The 17,743-nt window shown below is 43.6% G+C and overlaps 1 protein-coding gene across 2 annotated transcripts in view; it reads left to right on the top strand.

Annotated features, from left to right (window-relative positions):
- Positions 1-808: 808 nt before the first annotated feature.
- adgrl1a (adhesion G protein-coupled receptor L1a) overlaps positions 809-17,743 on the top strand; it is a 229,190-nt gene continuing 212,255 nt past the window's right edge. Inside the window, exon 1 of one of the 2 annotated variants that reach the window (XM_036938851.1) lies at positions 809-2,136. The gene's annotated coding sequence lies outside the window, so the exon portion shown is untranslated. The remainder of the gene's footprint in view (positions 2,137-17,743) is intronic. The other variant, XM_036938852.1, reaches the window with a different exon arrangement.

The raw sequence follows: 17,743 nt of genomic DNA, 5'->3' as shown, positions 1-17,743 counted from the left end.
GAACCAATGTGGACATCTGTCCAGACACTGGTCTCAGAATGGAGGACCTACCAGCTGATATGAACAACAGAGAGCTATGACATGCCACTGTCCAGCACATTGCGCCACCATGAGCAAGTAAGCAAGCGAGCCTATAGGCTACTAATTGTCAGCAGATCACTTTAAATGAAGGCGTACTTTATAGCGGCTTTGTTATGCGATGTAATAGTTTATAGATGATTCAGTATAACATATTTTATAAATCAGTAGTTATAACTCATTGGTTGACATTGTGATTGTAATGTTGATGTTTAACACATAGTTCGCTGATGTGGCTGATTTCTAAACTATGTAAACGAGTCATGCATAGTCTACTACTAGGTCTACTAGCCTTCACAATCTCTTTATAAAGTACAGACCAAGACTGTGTTAGGCCTGTCATTGGTTTCATTTGGAACCCGGACACAAAATAGCCTAATAGTGTATTGGACAGCATGCAATGTGATTCGCGTAATATAACGCGTCTGACTGCAGTTTTATAGGGGGACTTGGGTATAGGCTTATGCTATTATTATACAAAAGACTTGTCGTTCCTGTTACGGTCCTGAGCGCCTTCACTAGGGAGCGGCATCACGCGGTGAAACAATACTCTTTCACCAATGCTGCTTTCCTCGGCGTCCTTCTCAACGAGGCACTCCTGTAAAGGAACATACATAGCTTACCCTGTGTCCTTCTCACCTTTCCTTCGTCTTCTCTCTGCTTCCTCCCATGCCACGACCATAAACTCGAACACGTAGTCTAGGATACGTAGTCTGCAAATAAATGAATAACAAGATGAGAATCACAAGTCTGACATAACGTTTATGTTTCTGCGTGCGCGGTGGCGCCTGTCTATAGGGACCAAATGTCGACTAGGGAATCTAATTATCGCCTCGAGGACTCCACCTGAAATATAGAGTTCTCGGTGGAGATTTCGAGATTTTAATAAACAACAAATGCGCGACGCTGAATGCTACGCGGTGAACAGCCAGATGCGCGCCTCGCCTGCCAGTCTGTCATCACAGGCAACGACGTATGACATTTGCATCACAGGAAAGATGAACTAGCTCAACTTGCTTGCTTTTGTGGGGAAAAAATGCCATTGTGTTTGGTTATTGAAATATGAGCCAAACGCTCTGCAGAACTATTAGTCGTTATTTTGTAGCCGCATGATAGCCTTTCAATTTAACATAAATTATCCAACATCCATCTTTCAATAAATAATCTTATAGCCTACCCGTTGACATCGCTGAGGAAGTTCGCCTCAGCTGTGGGGCACCATCAATCTATGAATATTCGCACACAATCATTTGGAATCTTTAGTTCATTCATACAAAATGTGCGAGAATAGACTACTTGAATGTTATTGGGTGCGTAGAAGTCCTCTGTAGGCTACCAGCGACAGACATTTCGACATAGGCTACTGACAGAGGAGACAGAACGACTGCTATTTTCTACGTGGCATGAGTCGGTAAAGGAACCTTTGATATTTGTGTTTTGGTTCCAGGTTTGATATATCTGCATTGAGAGTCAACAATTGTGGATAGCCTATAATGGAATTTCTTAACCACCGACATTAGAACCGCATCGGTCCTTCAGCACAAGGTATTTAGCCATTGAAGCCTAAAATATTTAGGAAAACATCCAAAGAGATACGTTTTGCAATGGCAAATTGAAAACGGCTTATCTACAACCATTTCAAACGGACTGCGCAGCACACATTTATGTGCTAGGCTAGAGACGTTATTGCTTATTATGGAAAACTGGGACCGCCTTTACGCGCCTAAACGAAATAATGTCTTAAAATGAGGCGAGGTCGCATTACTATTTATTCTGATACGCATATGGGTATAATTCCATGAGCATAAACATGATATGAGGGATACGCCGCCACTGTTTTTGTCATTTTTAACCGGCAGGATTTTTCCCGTTTCATTCGCAGTGGTTGTTTTGAAGATAGCAGGTTATTAATTGTTTATCTTTATGCATCCGCACGAAGAAGGACCAAGAAATGACAAACGACGGATAACCAGAGGAGAAGGAGACCGTGAAAAAAGGGGAAAGGAAGAATGAATGAGATATACTGAGCAACGAAGGAAGGAGATTGGAGGAATCAAGGTAGGACACGAAGCAAGGTTTTTAATGTTATAATCCATGTAGTATTTTGGGTCTACGGGATGCTGCACTGAATGTGACGGTGGAATCTGTCTGTCTGGCATAGAGGTGGAGAGGTGTGTAACGAGCTCTATTTATTGATATTTTATGCTTGGACATATGTGGAGTATGTTTACGATGCGTCAACAGTTGCTTCATGATTAAAACGTGTGGTTATTATTTTGTGTGTACACTCGTGTTTGACTAAGCGGACATTAATAGGTCATTTATATTGGACATAATGTCTGAAGTGCAACGTGCAATGCATTACTAATTAAATTGACCATTGGTAAATTTAATTAATGTTAAGCACACTGAATGTTATTTAGCCTCAATCTCCCTGAAATTGAAAACGGTGGACTAGTCTATACAATTAGTCTATACTACATTGTACAACGTTCTGTTGATATCTATGATTATGCGCAAAATCACTTCCACGACAGCTATTTGGCTTGAATTTGACTGCCGGTGTCCGACACTGGTAATGGAAGAGGACTTGGGCCATTCACGGGCTTGACGTGTACGCAGATGACATGGGAAGAAAAGCGAGCCAGCTTCCTTAATACATTTAATGTATGAGTGAGCGATGAACTGTCGTGGTAAGCTTGCCTGGACGAATTGCCTGGCTTGCAGCGCCCTATACGAGCCCAACCACCCATGAAGAAAAAACGAGCTTATGTGAAAGAAAAATGCGATGAAGAGACAGAGGCAGCATAAGCGGTGTGATGTACTACCTCCCTCCATCTATTTCCCCATTTCCAGCAGCAGCACAGTAGCAGGCCGTCTCACGGAGAGACACCTTTTATCATTTAAGGGCTCATTGCGTGTTATACAAGAAAATCCGCATTAGAGCGCAGGAGAGCTCAAAAGTGAACTGCTCGCCCGTCCCCAATGTGTGGGACTAAAGCATTAATCCCCGACCTCGTTAAACCGTAGCCCAGCCTATACACCACACACTTCATATTCCATATTAACATATTCGCTACTGAATAGGCCTATACTTTCACAGATCTTTTTAGGGTAAGGGCACAGAGGAAATGGAAGCCTGCAACTAACATAATACAAACAACATAATTGAAACAGCCTCTCAGTTTTTCTAGCCTACATCAGCACATGCCAAAGTTAGTTTTGGAGGGATACATTTTCTGGATCTTAATGTCCACTCCACACATTTGCAGAGAAGTAGCAGGTATTGTACCATTCTTTCAAAAGGCCCATAACAGGTTCACTGGAATTCAAATCCCTTTACATATTAAAGCGGTTATTTTGTGCGTTCAAGAAGCCTCTGGCATCCTTCTAGAAATGGTTGAAAGCCAAACATTCTCTCAGCTTGAAGACAAGACAGAAGGATTTATGCGTCTCTGTCTACGTGTCACATCACCATCAGAAAAATTATTATTGGATTTCAGTGGGATGATTAATAGTCAGGCATTAGCATGGTATTAATGATACCCCCATGTTGTAATATGCCGGTAATCAGAAGTGGATTTATATCACTGAAATCATTTCGATAGCGTTTTGGCGGTTGGCGTAATAGAAGCCATACGTAATACGTGAAGAGTCAAATATTCACATGTACTGAAGAAATCATTTGCATCCAAACCTACATGAAAATAAAGCCATGTTTATATTCAATCCATTTTTCATACAAATAACACTAGTGGCTCCTACAGTCCTCTCCATATTTCCCTAGCAACATCCACCCTGTTCAGCATATGAATTGGTTCATCCCCCAAAGCTACTCATAAGGCTGACTAAATGGATATGTTAATACAAACTAAGTCAAGAGATACACCGCTGATACAAATTCCTCCACAAACAACCCAGGACACAACACAGTGCCCTGTGGAACACCTGCTGCATCGGATAGTCCATTGAACTGCTATTCATCATTTACGAAAATGGTACATACAGTGCCTTCAGAAACTATTCATACCCCTTGACTTATTCCACATTTTGTTGTGTTACAGACTGAATCCACACATAATACCCCATAATGACAAAGTGAAAACATGGTTTTAGACATTTTTGTAAATGCATTGAAAATGAAATACAGAAATATCTAATTTACAAAAGTATACACACCCCTAAATCAATACTTTGTAAAAGCACCTTTAGTAGTGATTACAGCTGTGAGTGTTTCTGCGTACGTTTCTATGAGCTTTGCACACCTGGATTGTACAATATTTGTACATCATTCTTTAAAAAATTCTTCAAGCTCTATCAAGTTGTTTGTTGATAGCCATGGCTAGGCAGCCATTTTCTAGTTGTGTCACTGCTCGACTGAGGGACCTTACAGATAATTGTATGTGTGGGGTACAGAGATAATAAACAGTTATTGCACACAGAGTGAGTCCATGCAACGTATTATGTAACTTGTTTAGCACATTTTTACTCCTGAACTTATTTAGTCTTGCCATAACAAAGGGGTTGACTAGTTATTGACTCAAGAGTTTTTAGCTTTTCATTTGTAAACATTTCTAAAAACATAATTCTACTTTGACATTATTGGGTATTGTGTGTAGGCCAGTGACCCAACATTTTAATTGAATCCATTTTAAATTCAGGCTGTTACACTACAACATGTACTATTCCATAAAAGAAGCAAAAACGTCAATTTGAGTCTGTAGCCTGAATTCATGATCAGCCAGCCTGCTCCGGTCCATTCCATTGCATTAGGTTGAGGTGTTCACTGATGGATACAGACAGACTGCGTAGCACCATGCATTTTTCATAGTGTGTTGTGCAGTGCTGCTGTACAACTGCCTCTCATGTGATGTGCATAGGCACTGGCTAGTAATCTTTATACCTTTTTAGATAACGTCACACATGTCTATGCAAGCATGGGGTTTTTTTCTCCCTCGTCTGACCTACAATCTGGCTATCTATCATGTGCTGTATTTTACATTTCTCATTTTTTTCTGTCTCTCTCTACTTTCTCGGTCTCTCTTTGTCTCTCTCTGTCTCTCTCTCTGTCTCTTTCTCTCTCTGCTTTCTCTCTCTCACACACGCTCTCCCTCCCTCTCCCTCTCTCTCTACTCTCTCATCCTCCTCTCCCACTGGTCAGAGTGTTTACCTGCTGTTGGCAGCTTGTGCTGGCTGGTTATTTACCAGCCGTGTAGAATGATAAGGTTTCTTCTGACAGGGAAAGCCATTATGATTCTAATGACAGTTATTGTGGCGGATCGGAGGCAGAGTTGATTGGCAACTTTGTATGTGTTTCAGCTCCCTAAAAACACGGAGAGACAAGGACGCTTTAAAACAGCTGTCGCCGAAAGTAATTATTGTAATTGATTGTGCCCTATCATGTTTTTTTTCTTCAAAATTGCATCTGTAATTAGTTTTTCTTATTTTTGTATTTGACAAGATTACACTTTGCAGGGTGGAGGTGTTAATGCATGTTTCTGAGTGATTGGACAGAAGAAGGGGCGAAAGAGAGAGAGAGTTGGTGAGCGAAGGAGAGAGAGAGAGGCACACAATGGGCAACAAGCAGAAATTGTCTGGGTTGTTGTGCGGAGGCACAAAGGCGACGGGAACAGGGCGTCCCAGTCAAGGCTGTTCAGGGCTGGAGCTCAGTCAGGGTCTTTGTGTTGTGAAGTGTTGCTGGGTGAATGTGTCTCTGAATGTAGCAGCCTGTAACTGCAGCATCCCAGTGCCACTGCCTTTACGAGTCACACAGGCCCTCCTACATCTGGAACAGGTGCGAGGGCTGGGCGGGGGGGATTAAACCTCACCCCATCATCCCTCTATCCTGCACATCCTTGAGCCACCCTCATTTATAACATGACCAGAGAGCATCAGTCAGGAGGACTGTTTTTCATACATGGAGTGGGCTGTAGAATTAGCCTGATGGGTCCATGTAGCAACACAGTGGATTGTTTGCCCTCCGTATTTGGGTTGTGTCTATCGACTGTGAAGGGGCTTGGTTTACAGCTGTGAAAAGACTCAAAGAGGCCCAATCAATGGACCACTCAGCCACCCAAGCAACTCATTTGGATCTGCCCACGTTTACAGTAGTGTGTGTGTGTGTGTGTGTGTGTGTGTGTGGGGGGGGGGGGGGGGGGGGGGGGATTGGCTCCAAATTGTCGTGGCACTCTGGTAAGTCACACCAGTCCTAACAACCACCCTGCAACCTGCTGCCCACAATGGCAGACTGATTGCCCTTTTCAACATGCTTGATTATTCCATTCATACTGGGAAAGAAAAGTAAAAATGTAGCCAGACTAGGGTCTCAACAATTGCCGTTGTATATCCAGCAGCATAGCACTCCCCGCCTCGGCCCTTAGTGTTCAGCACAGCATCAGTCTATTCCAACCTCCCTCTCCATTATTTCACTGTTCAAATATATTTAGATTCGTAAGATGCGGTTCTTGAAAAAGAGTTGGAGGTCCATAGTGGCCATTTTGAAACACAATGAAAGTACAGTACTTAAGAATAATGATACTGTATATGAAAATATCTTAGTCCTGCTGGTTGCAATAAATGTTATTATAGTATGATGAAAGCTGTTATGGAAGGTGTTTTCTATTCAAGGAACTGCCAGAGCTATAGGTGCTCTTTACTTAAAGCTGCAATCAGCAGTTGAAACAATAACAAAGCAAATTCCCTGTCCCTGGTAAAAAGCTGAGGGATGGGGTTGGAGAAATGTTACCACTCCCAAATTCATAGATAGAGCTATGGATTCAAGGACTGACCGTCCATCATAACACATGTAGTTTTAACCATGTTTTGAGCTTATATAGTGTCACGTTCTGACCTTTATTTCCTTTGTTTTGTCATTATTTAGTATGGTCAGGGCGTGAGTTGGGGTGGGCAGTCTATGTTTGTTTTTCTATGATTTGGGTATTTCTATGTTTCGGCCTAGTATGGTTCTCAATCAGAGGCAGGTGTCCTTAGTTGTCTCTGATTGTGAATCATACTTAGGTAGCCTGGGTTTCACTGTTGGTTTGTGGGTGTTTGTTTCCGTGTCAGTGTTTGTCGCCACACGGTACTGTTTCGGTTTCGTTTCTTCACGTTTCTTTTGTTATTTCTGTATTCAGTGTTCAGTGCTTTCTTTGATTAAAGTTATGGACACTTACCACGCTGCATCTCGGTCCGATCCTTACTCCTCTTCAGATAAAGAGGAGATCTGCCGTTACATATAGTGGTTGTTTATATTTAATTTGTTTACAAACAGAGTAAAACAAGCATATATTTTGGGGGATTCTGATGGGGTACAACAGTTGAACTAAGCTTATGAGGAATTTATAAATGATATTCTTCAATAATCCCCAAAATGTATGTATCAACTGCAGATTGCTCCTTTAAAGTAAAAAAGTACGACTCTTATATACTGAACAACAATATAAACGCAACATGCAACATTTTCAAAGATTTTACTGAGTTACAGTTCATAGAAGGAAATAAATAAATGAGGTCCTAATCAATGGATTTCACATGACTGGGGAGGGGTGCCGCCATAAGAGGGCCTTGGAGGGCATAGGCCCACCCACTTGGCAGCCAAGCTCACCCAATGGGGAGCCAGGCCCAGCCAATCAGAATTAGTTTTTCCCCACGAAAGGGCTTTATTACAGACAGAAATACTCCTCAGAACTATCTCTTTTAGAATAATGAAGAGGATTCAGAGCACATTTTTTCCACTTGTTTCCATTCCCCCATGTCTCTCCATGTATTTCCTCCTAAGACAGTGAGAGGGAAGAGACATTCCCAGAGAGGGTGAAAGACAGAGAGGTGAACCATTAGCACCATCCAAGTTAAGCTTTCCTACTCGTTAGGCTAAATGGGCTCCTTGCTGAACCTGTCTGTCTGAAAAAGTAGATCCCGGCCAGATGAAAGGAAACAGGGATCAATTGACCTAATAGCTTGTACAATCATCTCCTATGCTTTTCTGATAGATTGACGGAGGGTGTTGGCTGGAGTAGAAGCAGTGATGGTCATGAAGCTGCTGGGATGGGTTGGTCGAAACAGAGCTTTGGCGTGTGAGACGTCTTGAGTCACACACCGTGTGTGTTATCAGTGACAGTCCAGTACCAGCTTCCTCCAACTCTTCTTCCTCAGTATACCTTTTCACACTTGGTGACTCAAGACTTGTTTCATTGCTCTCTCTCTCTCTCTCTCTCTCTCTCTCTCTCTCTCTCTCTCTCTCTCGGCATCAATACTGACACTTTTGTCCTCATTACCTTATCAGCCTGCACTCTCTGCCACAGAGAGACACCTCCTCCCCCCAATAGACCACTCTTTACAAGACCCACTGGCTCCTCCCTTGCTCCTCACTGGCTCCTCCCTGGCTGCTCACTGGCTCCTCACTGGCTCCTCCCTGGCTGCTCACTGGCTCCTCACTGGCTCCTCCCTTGCTCCTCACTGGCTCCTCACTGGCTCCTCACTGGCTCCTCCCTGGCTGCTCACTGCTCCTCACTGCTCCTTGCTTCCACTGACCCTCTCAGAGCAGAGGAATTAGTGCAGAAGTTATTCATTGTCTTCTTAGTACAATCAGCAGCTCCCATGAGGCGTCAGGCTAGATAAAGAGAAATGCAACAACAGGGGGGCGAGCCTGCATGGCGCCGGAGTGTGTGTGTGTGTTTGTGTGTGTGTTTGTGTGTGTGAGTGGTTACCTGTTCTGTAAGGGCAGCAGCAGTGCTCACCTGAGACATGAGTCAGTCCATAGAGGACTGTGCAGCTCTGCCGTGTGTGAGGGGAGCTGTTATTTTTGTCCGCAACACTCCCTCTGGAGAAGATGTGTTTGAAGAGTGTGTACATGTGTGTGTGTGTGTCAGCTAGGGTTTGAGCTGTGAGAGAGGAGACACCACAAGGACACACAACGGCAGCTGTTTGTTTGCCTGTGTCTGTAGAAAAGGGAGTTGGAAGGAACAGGGGAGAGGTAGAGGAAGGAGAAAGGGAGAGGTAGAGGAACAGAGGGAGGAGGAGAGAGGGAGCTCATGAAGAAAGGGGTGACAGGCTAATGTAGATTCATAAATAAAAGCAGCCAAAACACCTAAAGCATAAAACATAGGCAGATGGTAGATGAGAGAAAGGAGAGAGAGAGAGAGAGGTGGAGAAAGAGAGACAGAGAGGAGAGAGAGAGAAAGAGAGAGAGGGGAGATAGAGAGAGAGGGGGTAGAGAGAGAGACAGAGAGGAGAGAGAGAGGGGGGAGATAGAGAGAGAGAGGGTAGATAGAGAGAGACAGAGCCAGAGAGCGCATCCAGAGTAGATTCATTAAGAATTATAATTACAGTGGGACTACGCATCTCTCACCTGAGATTAGCCCTGTGGCCTGCTCCCTCTCTCCTCTCCTCCTCTACCCTCTCCTCCTCTCCCTCTCTTCTCTCGATTCTCTCTTCTCTTCGATTTCAAGTTTTCATAACAATCAGAAATCTGTATTTTTGGATGCCGATTTTGCCAATTTAAAAAAGAAAATGTTTTTACAACTTTATTTAACTAGGCAAGTCAGTTAAATAAACATTCTTATTTTCAATGACGGCCTAGGAACGGTGGGTTAACTGCATTGTTCAGGGGGAGAACGACAGATTTTTACCTTGTCAGCTCAGGGATTCAATCTTGCAACCTTAAGGTTAACTAGTCCAATGCTCTAACCACCTGCCTCACGAGGAGCCTGCCTGTTACGCGAATGCAGTAAGAAGCCAAGGTAAGTTGCTAGCTAGCATTAAACTTATCTTATTAAAAACAATCAATCAATCATAATCACTAGTTATAACTACACATTGATGATATTACTAGTTTATCTAGCGTGTCCTGCGTTGCATATAATCGATGCGGTGCGCATTCGCGAAAAAAGACTGTCGTTGCTCCAACGTGTACCTAACCATAAACATCAATGCCTTTCTTAAAATCAATACACAAGTATATATTTTTAAACTTGCATATTTAGCTAAAAGAAAGGTTAGCAGGCAATATTAACCAGGTGAAATTGTGTCACTTCTCTTGCGTTCATTGCACGCAGAGTCAGGGTATATGCAACAGTTTGGGCCGCCTGGCTCATTGCAAACTAATTTGCCAGATTTTCCGTAATTATGACAAGGTTGTGCAATGTAACAGCAATATTTAGACTTAGGGATGCCATCCGTTAGATAAAATACGGAACGGTTTCGTATTTCACTGAAATAATACGAAATAAAATGTTTTTGTTTTTGTTTTCGAAATTATAGTTTCCGGATTTGACCATATTAATGACCTAAGGCTCGTATTTCTGTGTGTTATTATGTTATAATTAAGTCTATGATTTGTTAGAGCAGTCTGACTGAGCAATGGTAGGCACCAGCAGGCTCGTAAGCATTCATTCAAACGGCACTTTTGTGCGTTTTGCCAGCAGCTCTTCGCAATGCTTCAAGCATTGCGCTGTTAATGACTTCAAGCCTATCAACTCCCGAGATTAGGCTGGTGTAACCGATGTGAAATGGCTAGCTAGTTTGCGGAGTGCGCGCTAATAGCGTTTCAAACGTCACTCGCTCTGAGACTTGGAGTAGTTGTTCCCCTTGCTTTGCAAGGGCCGCGGATTTTGTGGAGTGATGGGTAACGCTGCTTCGAGGGTGGCTGTTGTCGATGTGTTCCTGGTTCGAGCCCAGGTAGCGGGGCGTAGAGGGATGGAAGCTATACTGTTACACTGGCAATACTAAAGTGCCTATACGAACATCCAATAGTCAAAGGTTAATGAAATACAAATGGTATAGAGAGAAATAGTCCTACAATTCCTATAATAACTACAACCTAAAACTTCTTACCTGGGAATATTGAAGACTCATGTTAAAAGGAACCACCAGCTTTCATAAGTTCTCATGTTCTGAGCAAGGAACTTAAATGTTAGCTTTCTTACATGGCACATATTGCACTTTTACTTTCTTCTCAAACACTTTGTTTTTGCATTATTTAAACCAAATTGAACATGTTTCATTTATTTGAAGCTAAATAGATTTTATTGATGTATTATATTAAGTTAAAATAAGTGTTCATTCAGTATTGTTGTATTGTCATTATTACAAATACATAAAAAAAATCAGCAGATTAATTGGTATCGTCTTTTTTGGTCCTCCAATAATCGGTATCAGTATCGGCGTTGAAAAATCTTAATCGGTCTACCTCGAATTCCAATACCTACTATTTTTCCATATAATTATAATGGTGCTCATTACCACAAACAATGACTGTGGAGCACTTCACTGCCATTGTCCATACAATATGACCAGAACTCAAGGCTTAATATTTTCAGGTGAGTATGTGTTGAATATAGTTTCAACATAACACATATAAGACATGTTATGTAACCATAGTTTAACACAGACAGTAGTTTGGGGCCTAGTTTAATAACCACACAATCCAATCTTTATGAACTTTACCAGTTCTACTCAGCTCATCCCACTGCATACACAAACAAACCGCACGTCATAGATCATCAGACCACAAATCAACTACACTGACCACAACCTAACCTACCATGACCTCACAGCAACATGGTATTCCCGTGACCACACGTCATGTTCTGACCTCACTGACCACAGCTGTTCAAAACGGCTCCTAAACACTGGCCTTACATCCAATACAACCAATTACTATGCCCTGTCTCTTCCTTGACTATTTTATTGTTTGTTGTTGCTGATGCTCAGAGTGCATGGTGGACGTTACAATGCCTCTGGAATAGGGCATTTCAGACTTTTCCTCTTACAGTTGGCTCATTGCTTTGCTTGTGACTTGATTTATTTGAAAGATTGGTTTTATTGATCTGGTGAATTAATGTGGTGGCCGTATAATCAGTGTGTTATGGAACTATGCAGAATTTGACATCTCTGTGAACTCAAATGAATTGAGTGTACACTATTGATCTGGTTATCCACTGAATTTACACAGCTATTTGTCTAAGGCCTGATTAATTCAGTCTGTGTGTGTGTGTGTGTGTGTGTGTGTGTGTGTGTGTGTGTGTGTGTGTGTGTGTGTGTGTGTGTGTGTGTGTGTGTGTGTGTGTTTTGCCAGTGGTAATTGCATCTGTTATGGATGGCTGGTTTTTACCCCTTTATTGGAGTCAAAGCAATGAGAGCATGAGAGAGAACTGATATAATACAACCACTCCCCAATATAGTACACCACACATACACACACACATAAATACACACACACATTTACACACACACATACACATATACACACACATACACACACACAGGTATTGCGGAATGATGAGTCAAATTGTATTGCGTACCGACAGGTACAGTATGTCAGAGTAGTGTTTGTTCCAACTAGAACAGGGAACCCTGAGTAAAGCTGTCTTACTAATGAACTGAGTTCTACTGAGGATAGAGAAGGATTCCTCCTGACAGCTGTCTACCCTGATGCAGTGCCAGTCAAACAATAACATTTGTTTGGAGATGTTTATTTGTGCTCATTATAGATGAAAGAAAGAGCCTTCCTCCATCCTCCTCATCCATGTTCATGTAGAAACCCCAAATAAAAACAGGGCTAGATAAAAAAGTATATATACGGATAGATACGGTATTTCATTAAAAAAGACTTGAATTGTTAACTGGCTGTCGTTTGTAGCTCGCTACATTGACATTCTGCAGTCATAATTAGGTCTGGCTCAAATACCGTATAACCATGTAACCGACGGTTATGGATGAAGACAGTCATGAAAATAAAATAACCCTCATAAAATACATACAGCTGACTGAAGACGGGACAGCTGTGTAGAACGAACAGCTGACTGAAGACGGGACAGCTGTGTAGAACGAACAGCTGACTGAAGACGGGACAGCTGTGTAGAACGAACAGCTGACTGAAGACGGGACAGCTGTGTAGAACGAACAGCTGACTGAAGACGGGACAGCTGTGTAGAACAAACAGCTGACTGAAGACGGGACAGCTGTGTAGAACGAACAGCTGACTGAAGACGGGACAGCTGTGTAGAACGAACAGCTGACTGAAGACGGGACAGCTGTGTAGAACGAACAGCTGACTGAAGACGGGACAGCTGTGTAGAACGAACAGCTGACTGAAGACGGGACAGCTGTGTAGAACGAACAGCTGACTGAAGACGGGACAGCTGTGTAGAACAAACAGCTGACTGAAGACGGGACAGCTGTGTAGAACGAACAGCTGACTGAAGACGGGACAGCTGTGTAGAACGAACAGCTGACTGAAGACGGGACAGCTGTGTAGAACGAACAGCTGACTGAAGACGGGACAGCTGTGTAGAACGAACAGCTGACTGAAGACGGGACAGCTGTGTAGAACGAACAGCTGACTGAAGACGGGACAGCTGTGTAGAACAAACAGCTGACTGAAGACGGGACAGCTGTGTAGAACGAACAGCTGACTGAAGACGGGACAGCTGTGTAGAACAAACAGCTGACTGAAGACGGGACAGCTGTGTAGAACGAACAGCTGACTGAAGACGGGACAGCTGTGTAGAACGAACAGCTGACTGAAGACGGGACAGCTGTGTAGAACGAACAGCTGACTGAAGACGGGACAGCTGTGTAGAACGAACAGCTGACTGAAGACGGGACAGCTGTGTAGAACGAACAGCTGACTGAAGACGGGACAGCTGTGTGGAACGAACAGCTGACTGAAGACGGGACAGCTGTGTAGAACGTACAGCTGTGTAGAACGAACAGCTGACTGAAGACGGGACAGCTGTGTAGAACGAACAACTGACTGAAGACGGACAGCTGTGTAGAACGAACAGCTGACTGAAGACAGGACAGCTGTGTAGAACAAACAGCTGACTGAAGACAGGACAGCTGTGTAGAACGGACAGCTGACTGAAGACGGGACAGCTGTGTAGAACGAACAGCTGACTGAAGACAGGACAGCTGTGTAGAACAAACAGCTGACTGAAGACGGGACAGCTGTGTAGAACGAACAGCTGACTGAAGACGGGACAGCTGTGTAGAACAAACAGCTGACTGAAGACGGGACAGCTGTGTAGAACGAACAGCTGACTGAAGACAGGACAGCTGTGTAGAACGGACAGCTGACTGAAGACGGGACAGCTGTGTAGAACGGACAGCTGACTGAAGACGGGACAGCTGTGTAGAACGAACAGCTGACTGAAGACGGGACAGCCAGGCATTTGTGTGGTTGAGTCTGCATCTGCTGCAAACTAGTCTTCAGTTGGGCAATGGCCCCCTCCCCACTTGAATTGGGATGCCAGTTCTATTCATTTTATTTCTAGGGCAGCACATGCAGTCCGGAGCGGAGGAGAGGAGAAAATGTATTTTTGCTATTCGAACGGCTATTAGCGTGACTGCGGTCATTTGGATGGACAATAACTGTCAACCAAAATTCCATGACCGTCACAGCCCTAGTCATAATAACCATTGTGATGAACATATCTCGTTTGCAGAGAGTATTCACTGATTCTGACTGACATTTGCTATTGTGTACTTTTTGCACATTGGCTGTCCTTGACTGTATGATATGCAGTGTCCTTGACCGTATGATATGCAGTGTCCTTGACCGTATGATATGCAGTGTCCTTGACCGTATGATATGCAGTGTCCTTGACCGTATGATATGCAGTGTCCTTGACCGTATGATATGCAGTGTCCTTGACCGTATGATATGCAGTGTCCTTGACCGTATGATATGCAGTGTCCTTGACCGTATGATATGCAGTGTCCTTGACCGTATGATATGCAGTGTCCTTGACCGTATGATATGCAGTGTCCTTGACCGTATGATATGCAGTGTCCTTGCTGGGTTACAGCACCATTTTCATTAGATAACTACGGAATTACCTTGCTTTGAATTGAATAAACATTATTATACTTTCTACCTATTTCTACGGAAATATATTCACTATAGACGGCACAAGGCTTAAGGACTTAGAATTACATTTCTAGATCCCTTTATCAAAAGGTATCCTACTGGTGTTGGTTTTAAATAATACATTCATTCAGGGGTTTCCTTTGTTGTTCCTTTCCAAAAGAATGAGTTTGGGGATCAAGCTCTACCAACAATATTTTAGATTTTATTTAACCTTTATTTAACTAGGCAAGTCAGTTAAGAACAAATTATTATTTACAATTATTATACATACACATAATAAAATTCCGAAGTAAATGCTAAGTTCTTATAAATTACTCAGTAAGTTCCAAATCCCACCTTATAATTACCATGTAGCCTACAGTAACATTAATATTACCTAACCCATGTCATAGGTATAACTCTGGGAAGACCTCGAAGGCGACAGTTTCTGTAATGAACTTGTACTAGGTATGTAAGAACATGCTCTACTGACTGCTGTGGATTTATAGAGAAAAATATGAGCCAGTGTATAATTGGTTGGCACTCTGTAATTGCATTGAGGCGATTATAAGACTTTTAACAGTGCTATTCTAGCATCGTTTCTACTGATGGTCACTCTGACCCTTTGTACACTAACCACTAACCTTGTGTCCTTTATACACCCAGGATCTTCTGTTGGTCTAACTGTATGCTTGTTGTGCACTGATTGCCTCTATTCTAGCCTGCACTTACTTCTTGGCATGTATTGGCTGCATCGTGCACTCATCTGGCTGCCACTCAATACCCTCGTCTTCTGCTCCTCCACCATCTGTCTACTAACATGAACAATCATCTAACCTCGCACTAGCTTATGCCACTGTATAATCAAAGTGTACCCTAACTAAAATGGCTTTGCACTCACTTGCCTGTTTGCACATCTAGCCTCTTCCTGCTTGTGCACTCTCACCTGCCCCTGAGTGCACTAACATGCTCCCTTGTCCACTCCCACATCCTGTCTCTGTCCTAGCATTCGCCCTCTACTCACCTTCACTCCTGAGCACACGTGCCCTCTCACTCACCCCACGTTAGCAGATATGGATGGAAGTACAAACGACCCTGAATGAACCCAGATATTGAGCCATTTTAAAGCTGGAGGCTTTAGACAATATCCCCAGCCTACCCCTGCTCTGCAGTGACCATTCTACTGAAAAGGGAGGGGCCAGGGATCCTCCCAGCATGCACCAGGGCTTTATGGGAGTTTATGTTGAGTGTATGACCCCTCCTCTTCCTCAGCGGTGTACTAGCTTGCGCTGGTAGCCTGGCACTCTTCCCACTGGCTGGAATTAGCAAGGCGAGGAAAACAAACAAATTACAGGGAAACAAACGGAATGGGTAATAAGCATGTAGTGACATGAAGAGAATCCTGTCAGCAGGACAGGAGGGAGTTAGGGAGGGAAGTAAGGAGGGAGGGAGGGAGGAGGGAGGGAGGTAAGGAGGGAGTTAGAGAGGGAAGTAAGGAGGGAGGGAGGGAGGTAAGGAGGGAGTTAGGGAGGGAAGGAAGGAGGGAGGGAGGGAGGTAAGGAAGGAAAGAAGGAGGGAGGGGGTAGGGAGGGGATGCAGTGTCATTTTATCCTTCACTCTCTCTCCATTTGTCCCTTATTCTATTTCTACATTTCTCCCCATCTCTCTCTCTCTCTCTCTCTCCCTCTATCTCTCTCCTCTCTCTCTCAATTTCACTCTACCGCCCTCTATTCCCCCTCTCTCCCCCTCTCCCTGCGGCCCCTCTGCGTGGAGATCATCCCTGTGTATGGGGCAGTTGGAGACAGATGGGCGGATGATGGATCTGACGTTATAGACAGCAGTGTGATGGATGGTTGGCCGGCTGATATGGGATTAATGCAGTGGCCGGGCTGCGGGGGCCAGAGCGGATGGCTCTGTGATAGATAGATAAAACTGACGAGCAGATAAACAAGAGAGCGCTAATCCACGCCCCCTTGATGGACAGAAAATCAAAGATGGGGAAAAGAGCACAGAGGGAGAGTTTGGGTGTTTGTGCTCAGTGTAGACTGTCTGCACGGTGTGGAGATAGAGGGGTCTGGAGGGTGAGAGGGACATGGGGTGGGTGTGTGTGTGGGGGGGAGGGGGCATTTTGACATACAGATGAAGGATCTTAATTTGATCACTCTCTTGTTGCTGAGACATGTCCTGCACAGTAGTGTATTCAAGGTATAAAAAGGCTTCTGAAGTTGGTCATTTCCATTTAAAATGTCAGACTTGATTTCCAATAACGAAAAATCTATCAACCCCTAAAAAGAGGTCCATTAATTATAATCCACATAATAATTCACATTTCTTGTTGCTGCAGGATTATTTTCCTGCTGCAGCAAACTGGCTCATATTAAGATCCTACATCTGTAGGGCTTAGTGTCAGCATGATTATAGGGAGATAACAGGATGGGATTGAGCAAACTGGGTGAGGGTAGAGTCTGGTGAAAGGGCATAGCTGGGTGTAGGTGGGCAGTATGGCTGTTGAAGAGAGATTGGGGCATAAGTAATTGGGCATAGTGGGGTATGATGGGGTGATTGGAATTGGATGATGTAGTCTGCTGGTTGGAGTTTTTAAATAGAATAGATTGTTTTTAGGGGAGGAGGATGTTGGATTTGGTTATGAATCACACACACACACACACACACACACACACACACACACACAAACACACACACACACACACATACACACACACACACACACACACCACACACACACACACACACACACACACACACACACACACACACACACACACCACACACACACGCACACACACACATACACAC

This window comes from Oncorhynchus mykiss, chromosome 12 (genome assembly GCF_013265735.2).
Source record: "Oncorhynchus mykiss isolate Arlee chromosome 12, USDA_OmykA_1.1, whole genome shotgun sequence".
NCBI lineage: Eukaryota > Metazoa > Chordata > Actinopteri > Salmoniformes > Salmonidae > Oncorhynchus > Oncorhynchus mykiss.
Note: the sequence above shows the minus strand (reverse complement) of the source record. Positions and strands in the feature narration are given on the sequence as shown.